The sequence below is a fragment of the Macrobrachium rosenbergii genome, chromosome 55 (assembly GCF_040412425.1).
Source record: "Macrobrachium rosenbergii isolate ZJJX-2024 chromosome 55, ASM4041242v1, whole genome shotgun sequence".
Lineage (NCBI taxonomy): Eukaryota > Metazoa > Arthropoda > Malacostraca > Decapoda > Palaemonidae > Macrobrachium > Macrobrachium rosenbergii.
The window spans coordinates 79839201-79849502 of NC_089795.1; the positions used below are offsets into that span (position 1 = coordinate 79839201).

The 10302-nt window shown below is 39.1% G+C and overlaps 1 long non-coding RNA gene across 1 annotated transcript in view; it reads right to left on the reverse strand.

Moving 5' to 3' along the window:
• LOC136835133 (uncharacterized) overlaps positions 1–9636 on the reverse strand; it is a 338270-nt gene extending 328634 nt beyond the window's left edge. Inside the window, exons 1-2 of the long non-coding RNA XR_010851988.1 lie at positions 9510–9636; positions 3882–4444 (exon numbers count right to left, since the gene is read on the reverse strand). This is a non-coding gene — a long non-coding RNA (uncharacterized lncRNA). The remainder of the gene's footprint in view (positions 1–3881; positions 4445–9509) is intronic.
• Between the last annotated feature and the right edge of the window lie 666 nt (positions 9637–10302).

Consider the following 10302-nt stretch of genomic DNA (forward strand, 5'->3'; position numbering starts at 1 on the left):
TTTCCTCGGCACAATCGAGTTCTCTGTGACCAACTGCAGCATATAATCAAAGCCACGAAAATAAGTCTACCTTTCGGAGGTCGGTATAATGCTGTATGAACCGCAGCCATGAACCTTCGCACCGCCCGGTGATGGCCTGTCATATCGTTGCCAAGGCACGATCGTAGCTTTTAACCTTAAATAAAAATAAAAAACTACTGAGGTTGAGGGCTGCAATTTGGTATTTTTGATGACTGGAGGGTGGATGATCTACATACCATTTTGCAGCCCTCTAGCCTCAGTAGTTTTTAAGATCTGAGGGCGGACAGAAAAAGTACGGACAGAAAAAAGTACGGACGGACAGACAAAGCCGGCACAATAGTTTTCTTTTACAGAAGCTAAAATACGATACAGAATTAAGAACACTATAATTAATCAAATCGCCCCCACCCCCTATGAGCGGCTGTGGCCGAAGGCTAATACAAAAAAAAAATTACTTCTTTAAAAACGGCGTCTGAAAAGAAATAGTTCCACTTTCGACTCTGTCCCCCGTAGGAGGGATAGTGCTGACAGTGCAACTCAACTTGGTTCACTGTGTTTGCAGCCTTATACTTTACTCCATTCCCACTTCCTTTCTTCAATCTTGCTGTCCAACCTCTCTAACTATCACTTCTTAGTGCTACTGTGGGGTTTTCTCCCACTTCACAATTAGATCCTTGCACTTCATCCCCTTTATTTTCTAGATCTCTTGTCTAGCTGTCCAGCCACTCCAACACCCTTTTTCCACTGTCTTGAGCGTTGAAAGATAGCAAGTGCCCTGGCCTAGCTTGACAACCTAAATTTCGCAAACTCAAATCAAATTTTTTCCCCTCTATGGGTTTCAGCACGATTATTGTCCTTGGGAATCAACATACACATCAACACTGTCATTTTGAAAGGCGAATATGAATAAATATAAATAATAGTAAACTGATACCCCTTTAAAAATTCGAGACACTTACAATACATACATAATATATGCCCTTACACATTCACATGCTGCTGAAGCGTATATACACACATACACACACACTATATATATATGTGTATATATATATCTTTCTATATATACAATTACATATAACATATACAGTATATATAAATATATATATATATAATATATATATATATATATATATATATACATACATATATACATATACAATTATATGTGTTATATATATAGACAACATACACTATTTGTGAATATATGTAAATGAAATCATGAAAGGAGCTATATACTGGGAAAACCAGCATGATATTCCTCAAAAAGTGGCTCCCCCGCACCCCACGCCCCAGTCTCTCCTCACCACCACCCCATCCCCACAATGAGTAGAACTCTCCAAAACAAATTAACCTCACATCATAAATAAGGCAAAATATGTCGGGAGAGAGACTGAATGACGACCGACTCTGTTTTCGAAATGCATTAGGATTTATAACCCTTTTGGATCCCGGTAGGACACACCAACAAAAACCTAAAGATAACAGACTGCATGGTCGAGATCTCGGCTGTAAATGAGGGAATATAGCACTTAACAACCACTGTGGAGTACTGGTGTCCAGACCCGACGCGCGCCTGACGTCCGGAGGCGGCTCATTGTTGAGGCTAAAGAGATTTTTACAAGGCGCGGGGGAGTCGGCAAAGTGACTCTCAGACTCGCGGCTTAATTTAGTTTTAATGTCGTCCGCCGAGATCGCACGTCAGGAGGAGCCATTATCATTTTTCACGTCTGGAGAATAACACCGCGTATGAATATCTCGTTCGTCCGGATTCTTCTGCACGCGAAGTCTGCTTTTCTTTCGGCATGGCTTGACTTCTTTCAAGTCCTGCCTTCTTAATTTCCTCTGTGCGTTTGGAATGGAATGTATGGAATATAGAATTTGGTCCCAAGGTCTAACGCTGGGACCTACGAGGTCATTCAGCGCTGAAAAGGAAATTGAGAGCAGAAAGGTTTGAATGGTGTAACAGGAGGAAAACCTTGCAGTTGCACTATGAAACAACTTTGCTCTAAAATGGAAGACTGCAGTATCTGCAAAAATACAAAACTGAGAAAAATGGTAGATATTGCAGTTTTCCCTTGCCTTAATACTGATTTTGCAGATACTGCAAATCATAACGCCCTAAATACTCGTGGAAAGCATTGAAGAATCGTTCTGAAACTGCAGTAACTTGTGTATTAGCGTTTCACGAGCCCAATAGGTGGCATATCTCAATTTCGAAAATTTTGTAGATACTGCAGTTTTCCATTTTAGGGCAGAACTGTCAGGAGACGGTACATAGCAAGATGGAAGAAAGAGAGTACGAACGGAGATACAGTAAAAGGAATGAAAGGGGTTGCAGTTAGGGCGGCAATGGGACGCTGCAAAAGACGCAAGTAATGCCTACAATTGCACCGCGTGAGACAAACTGACGATAACCCCCGCCCCCGCCCCCACGGGAATGCGTTTTAAGGCGTACGAAACGCTCGTCGTGGAAATTAATTATCAGCGGCTATCATTATTTTCTTTTTTCATAAGAATACAGGCTGTATGTTATCACTACAATTCTAATGTCCTTGCAGTGAATTTCTTAAAACACAAATGTTGCTACAACTGAGAGTAACATCAACAAATGAATATATATATATATATATATAACATATATATATATATATATATATATATATATATATATATATATAAGTTTCAGTTTCAAAAGAAAAGTGAAACAATGGTGATGCTCAATCTTTCATCTTATTACCATCATTTTACTTTTTCCTTTTGGCTGAAACATATATATATATATATATATATATATATATATATATATATATATATATATATATATATATATACTATATATGTATGTGTGTGTGTATCAGGAATTCTGTCAAGTTTAAAGAACGCCTTCTACCTAGAACATGCTCATAAAACGTACCAATATGGCTGACGTTTAGTCATAACCTAGGCCGATGTTGTACTTTCTTGATCGTAACCAAGAAAGACGTAGTACTCGTACACGTAGGGATGTGCTAACTGGTGCAGAAGAAAATGAGCTACAAAGAGGCCAGAATGACCTCCCCCTCGAAAAAAACTAATTAATTAATTAATAAGGTTAAAGAAACTTGAGACATGATGAATAACTTGGATAACTGTAAAAGGCATCAGAAGTGATATGATGTTTCACACTACATTAAACGTTACATAAGATGCTCAAGATACTGTGTTCACCTACTGCCCTGTCGTCACATCAGTCATGAATAAAGTAACTGAGAACCCAGTTGTTGTACTGCGCGTAGTGAATACTTTCCACATTCTTCAAAACTGGTTAAATGAGTCCAAATAACATCTACCGAAATATCTCAACAAAAAAATATCTGATCTGATTTTGTAACCATGCATTCGATTTTTATGTAAGTATGTATAATACATATATATATATATATATATATATATATATATATATATATATATGTGTGTGACCTGTAATATATATATCTTGTGTAATTTTGTGTTTCATTGTCATGCGCATTAGAATACAAACACTCATCTAAATATACAACTCCAATAAACTTATGATATTACGTCAATGATTATTTCAAGAACTTTAAGACTGAGAACCCTGTCATGTTTCGTTGAAAATTCATATCACGAACAGTATTAGAATTTAACGAAATCGTGGTGACAACTTCTGTTACGACAAGGAATGACAAGAAAAATGCAATACGCATTACGTAAGTTGGATGAAAAATATTAATTTATATGATATTTTCAACATTACTAGTCTTAAAATATTTATTTCTAAACTAAACATAACACTTGAGTTTCTTATTGTCATCACCTGGCTCGAACGCCACCTCTTGAAAAAAAAAAAAACTCACCTTTGATCCAGAGTAGTTGTGAGAAAACCAAAGTAACTCGCGGTGCGATAGGCCCAGATACCTTTCCGGAGGTCATCTCCTCCCGGAAAAGTTTCCCGGAGGTCACCTCGTCCCTGGAAAGTTTCCCGGAGGTCATCTTGTCCCTGGAAAGTTTCCCTGAGGTCATCTTGTTCAAAAACCTTCTTGAGACAACTTGGCGACGAGTCCTGTCCTCTCCCTAAATTCCCGGTAAGGAGACGCCGTTTAATGCATTCTAGTCACGTTGTTGGGGGACTTCCACCGAGCACAATATTTATGTATTCACAGTGTATGCCCCTCGATGCCCCTTCTTCTTCTTCTCCTTCTGAGGGAAAGGCCTCCGGGCACGCTTGGGGAGGATATCGAGGTTAGGACTGCGTACGTCAACTCACATAACATTAATCACCATATTTACACAAGCGGGCCTCGGAAGGAAGTGGTACTTCATCACGATTAGTCCTTGGGGCAGATTATGCAAATCGGGATGTCAAGTGCTCTCTTACTCTTTCAGGCTCTCGCTTTCTCTCTTCCTTTCTTCCCCGGACCTGCAATCCAATGAATATTAAATATCGCTACGAATGCGTGCGTCAGTTCACATATTAATCATCATATTTACCCAAGCAGGGCATACAAGAAAGTGGTGCTTCATCACGAATGCTCCTCCAGGCATATTATGTAAATCGGGATGTTGAGTGCTCTCTCTCTCTCTCTCTCTCTCTCTCTCTCTCCTTGTCTTTACCATTCAAACATCTCGGAATAATAAATACCATTGCAACAAACTTCAAAATTACAGCTGAATTATAGGCAAGACTAATTATATTTCCTCACATCATGTAGCGGATTGAGTAAGGTGCACAAAATATTACAACAAAAATTCCAAAAACCAGTAATATACACCAAACCATTTAAAACTTGTATGAGCAAAATGACGTGAACTAATTGTTGATGTAAATGAGAGAGCAGCCTGTGTTGAAAACTGCAAGGCTGAGCAAGTTAATGACACCAGTTTGTGTAGCTACCTTCTACGAGTGATTGGTCACAGCGGTTGAGTCTTTCCTTAACATCTCTTTTACAATAATTGCCCTATGCAATGTCATGCTGTTTGACCTTAGGCGGGAATGCCGTGTAAAAATATTATCATAACGAAACTTAAAATACTTTAAATATTTCATATATGTTCATCTGTTAGTACAAAACGCAGTTTTACATATGTTAGAAAGCACACAAAACGAGAGGTTATTGAGCATCCAAACTGCTAAATCAGTTGTTAGTTAACAACAAAGCTTTTTCATGACTGCCATGGATAAACAAAGCAGCCAATATGAATCGGGCTATCTGACGTCTACCAAATATTTTCCTACTATTTATCTAATATTTAGGCGTGATAATGAGACAAAAGTACCCACAGGAGCATTACTGTACATGCATTTTGGAAACTTTGAAGGTCCCTATACAGAATGAGCCAGCTAGGACACTGATGGCGAAGGACCATTCGCTCTTATCAGATCCATGGAGGGGACAACACGTCAGTGTACCCTGGTGATCATGCAAGAGAACATGGCCGAAGGTAAGTTCCAACTTATTTTCAGCCATGTTCTCGTGGCACCTTTTACTGAGCCACGCACTGAGATGATTCTTAAGCAAAACCTCATTCCACTAGTGAAGTCATACCTCCTGTACGACTCCAAAAGCCGAACTAAGAGCTGCTACAATTGAGTGGGCATGCATGCTATTGTCCATGCACACATCAGGGGTTCCGGACAAAGTATAGACGTCAGCCGAGGTGCTGCACGATCATGCATACGCGAGTCTTCATTGTAACCCTAAATTACCTGTACAGCAGCAACCTGTCTGATGTGAACCCTGTGTCCACATGCACATGGTTAGGGGGAAGCACAATCACTCAGTGCAACTGTAGCACTGACTCTACTCTGCACATTTCTGCAGATGCACAGTGCCAAGAGTCTGGAGCAGTCCTCAGGTACAAGAATATGTGGGAAGACTTGAGGTCCCAAGGGCACTCAGTAACCAAGTGTTAACCTTACCTATGGTAGACATCTCACACAGAGGTGGTCTCACATCATCATTGACTCTAGAAGAGGTGCTATGGGACCTCCTTGGGGGGTCTTCTTCTTCTTCTTCTTCTTCTTCTTCTTCTTCTTCTTCTTCTTCTTCTTCTTCTTCTTTTGAGAGGAAGAACCATAAAGAAAGCCTCGTCTTACTCTGTCCACTGGTTTTGCTTTCTTGCTTTCCCAAAACAGTGCAGGAGAATTGGTCAAGGAACAGATTGTTGACATCGCTGGATACAAGCCGTAATCGACAACATGGGAGTATTTCCTACGGCGAGACGACCACTGTAGGAGGTTCAAACTACTGTACACTGAGTTTCTTAGCAGGAATGGGAAGCAATTTAAAAGCAAAAGAATTCTTAGGTGATGATTTGGCTGAAGCTAAGTGAGTAAGGAGTGTGGCAAAGATGGGCTCCCTGGAATACTGAGGGAAAACCACTTCTGCAAGTACTAAGGCAAAGGTTCATCTCAGGGGCAGCTGATGTAGCTGGGGTAGAAGGCGAGGTACTAGCAATGGTCGGAGTCTCACCTGGACAGAGCCAAAGCAGCTTGCACTGAATGCTGGCTGCTCACATTCCAGTGCTTAACCCTCATGGGTTGAGCAAGAAAACATGTTGAGTAGTGGGGAAAGATGTGGGGCAGTTGGTGGAGTCACTTGGGAAGTGTCCCCTCCCCAGTGGGACAAGGCATGAAGGACTTGTCTTTATGCACTTCAAGGACACTGACATCTAAAAGTTCACTGGTGAGGTATGAAGTGGAATGTGGGAGGATTTCCTCACCCCTTGCTCATGGGCAATAATGCACCATTAGGTTAGGTTAAACAATGACACTTTAAAATATATATATTCAGTAAGAATCACTGGCATTATTTTTAGGCAATGCTAATGGTTGGCAGTCAGTAGGCTACAGTTGGCTAGCACTCTGCTGGGCCCACGTTTGATTCTCTGACTGGCCAATGAAGAATTAGTGAAATTTATTTCTGGTGATAGAAATTCATTTCTCATTATAATGTGGTTCAGTTCACAATGGCTGAGTCCCCGTTGCTATGTAACCAATTGGTTCTTAGCCACGTAAAATAAATCTAATCCTTTGGGCCAGCCCTAGGAAAGCTGTTAATCAGATCAGTGGTCTGGTTAAACTAAGGCATACTTAACCTAAAGTAGGCTCCAGTGCCCGAGTTAGGTTAAGAAACATTAGGAAAGGTTAGCTTAGGATGTATCCCAGTAATTACCATTACTTTACCCTATTTTCCTTAGTTAACACATACAGTACTTCAAGTTCTCAACAACATGGAATTCAAGATCACCAAGGGTCATATGATGATAATCTTGGGCTTACACCTGCGGAGTATTAGGGCAAAGGAATAATAATTTATGCATTTACCAATACAAATATGAATACTTAGATCATTTCTATGTCTATTGCTGTTCTGAAAGTGTTTCGCAAGTGTCAGGCACATGTCAGTAGCACTTATGAATTTTTTCTGTGATATAATGAGTGACTATCTATAGAAACTACACTAATTCTCTGGATAAAGTTTCCAAATATTTTCTGACTCCACCCAGTTTAAAATCCTTTCCAAAATTTACATTTCAGTAGCAGGGTTAAGCATAAAAATAGAATTCTTAAAAAAATTCTAGTCAAACTTCTAAATGGAAGGGAAGAAACAAATATGAATGGCAGAATCTCATGCAGTTTTATTTGATGTTTTAGCAGTAAAAGAAAAAATCTCCATAACATTAGACAATTAATGAGAAAGTAAAGTAATGTAAAGCAATTTTAGTTTATGCTAACTTTCACCCTGTTCATTCCCTAATACTGCAACTACTCATTTCAATCCATTTTTTTTTTAAATCAACAAATCATCTTTAGTGGACCACAAAGAAATTTGGCCTTGTATCATAAAACGACCGACAAATCATTTCATTAAGTTTAAAAGCATTACTAAAAAGCAAATCTAACAGTCTGCCATAATTGATTTTTAAATTAAATGCACAAAACTAACGTCAACAAATTAAAGTAAGCAATAACTGCTAAGGCTAGTTGAGGGACGTTATAATTTATGGTATCCTAAGTCAGGATCTTGGGACAGGGCTAAACCCCAAACAGGTTGGGCATAGTGTACCAGGTTAGTTTAGGATGCATTCTTTTATTTTACCCTATATTTTATAGCCCTCGAGGTCAGGTTAGGTTGAGAAATGCCCCCTGTCAGGTAGGAAGCAACACACTATAATTAGGTTAGACTAAGCTGTATCTGTAATTTTAAGCCACATCTTTGTGTTTTCGTTTATTAGGTGGCTGCTACTGATTACAAACATGAGCTACTGTAAGCATTTTTCATATCGTTCATCTTGTGATTTAAACCAAAAACCCATTTGCCTCTGGATCCACTTTCCTGGAAGTAATCCCTTTTACCGATTAATCCCTCCCCTCCCAACATCAAGTTAAGGAATATGCTGTGTGCTTTGTGGAAGGACTTGTCAATGAGACTCTATGTGCAACATTAAATTGCATTAACTTCCGTACCTCACTTTTATGAGTTATAAAGCTGTATGTCGGGTTGGGATGAACCTGGTGCCTTAGGTTAAAGTAGGTTAGGTTAGGGAGGGTAGAGTTAAGAGGCATCCCTATGACTTTCAGCTCTCTGAGTAAGGTCAGACGGGCCCAGTATGCTCGGTGTGGTTAGGTTTGGGAAGATAAGATTAGGCTGGATCTGTGTTTGGTCAGGTTAGGTGGTACGGCGCTTGGTCAAGTAGGACCTGGCACCCTAGGTTAGGTAAAGGAAGGTAAGTTAGGAGGTACTCGTTGTTACTGAATTTATGGTATCCTGTTAAACATGTTATGTGGTTGATAGGCCTAGATATTACAAACATGAACCATGTACTTTTCCTACTGCTTACATTGCATTTTTAACCATTTCCGTTGGAGAACTCCCACAATCGTTTTTGACAAGCAAATGGGTTGAACTATAAAAACAGGTGTACTATAATTATGGTCAAGATGAACCTTCAGAAAACATTCATGTTTTTGGCAAGACGTTAAAATATCACAGCATTATTTTTTAAAATTTTTAACTTGTGGCTTTTAGTGATTCCACATTTGAACTGTACAATAGCCTGGGCTATATGTCTGAAGGCTTCTCTTACGTTATTTCTCAAATATTGTTGCTAGGCACTCGTGCTTGCTTTTGTTTTTCTCTATTATGGTCCCCTTTAAAAGTTAAATAAAAGTGAGGGAGACACGATGGGTGGTCTGTCCCATCAGTTAAAGGGCATGCACGTGAAAACAAAATCAGTTTGGAAAAATATATGGCTCATGTCTTTGGTTTGTAAAAATATATGGGTCGTATGTTTGTAAAATCAATTTGTAATATCAACAAAATTTCTATCAGGCATATGCAAGCTAAGAGACTCTACCACGAAAAAAAATAAAACTGTCTGGTTAGCCTATGATGGTTTATACCTTTCATGATCTAAGTAAATGCCCCAGGTCTTAGACTCAAATGCTAATAATTTTTACTATCTTGGGAAGGTTATCTTACTTGTTCGTAGTATTTTGTCCATTCCCTGATACACCACACAAAATACGCTGTTTTCACGAAACACGAACCACAGTTAACCATATAAACAATGTCACTACCTTGAGGTGACGTCTTTGCTTTGTCGTCTGGTCAGCTTCTGCATTGTACCAGATACCAACGAAATATCTCTTGTCCTGAACAAAACTTCAGACTGTCAAAAAAAAACCTTTATTTATTTTTTTATATTTACATTCAACTATCAAATGGTTTTGTGACATGTAGTTTTTTATGTAAAAGATAGGCGGAATAAGGAAGACTATTGTAAATTTGGCATGGCAATACTACATAGCAGCTGATTCTCAGATGATAAGTATGAAAGGCACTTCGATTTGCTTTTGTGCTTCGGTGATGTTTTGAGTGATAAAGCGCGTGATTTACCTATTAACCATTTTCGTGCAATAAACAGCAGCTGTCAGCAAGATGTGCGCGTCATCAGAATTAATGTGGTGAGTATGCTTAAGTTAGTTTACTGTAGTGTTTTATGTAACTTGATGTTGGCCAGGGTAGCTTTAGAGGTCACCCATCTTGTTACTATGTCCGTTTGAGAAACGGTTCCAAATCATGCCATGCAATGCATGTTTAAAGTCAAGGTATAATTCAAGGTATTACTTAGGCTAGGTAGAAGACGTTTCAGGCTTTGTAAAAGAAATAAAGTTTTGGCTAAGCCTATCCTGATTCAGTCAGACTTGTCAAGCTTAAGCCTTAGAGTAGACAACGCGTTAGGCCTAGTCCATAGTCAGTTAATCTAAGCCAT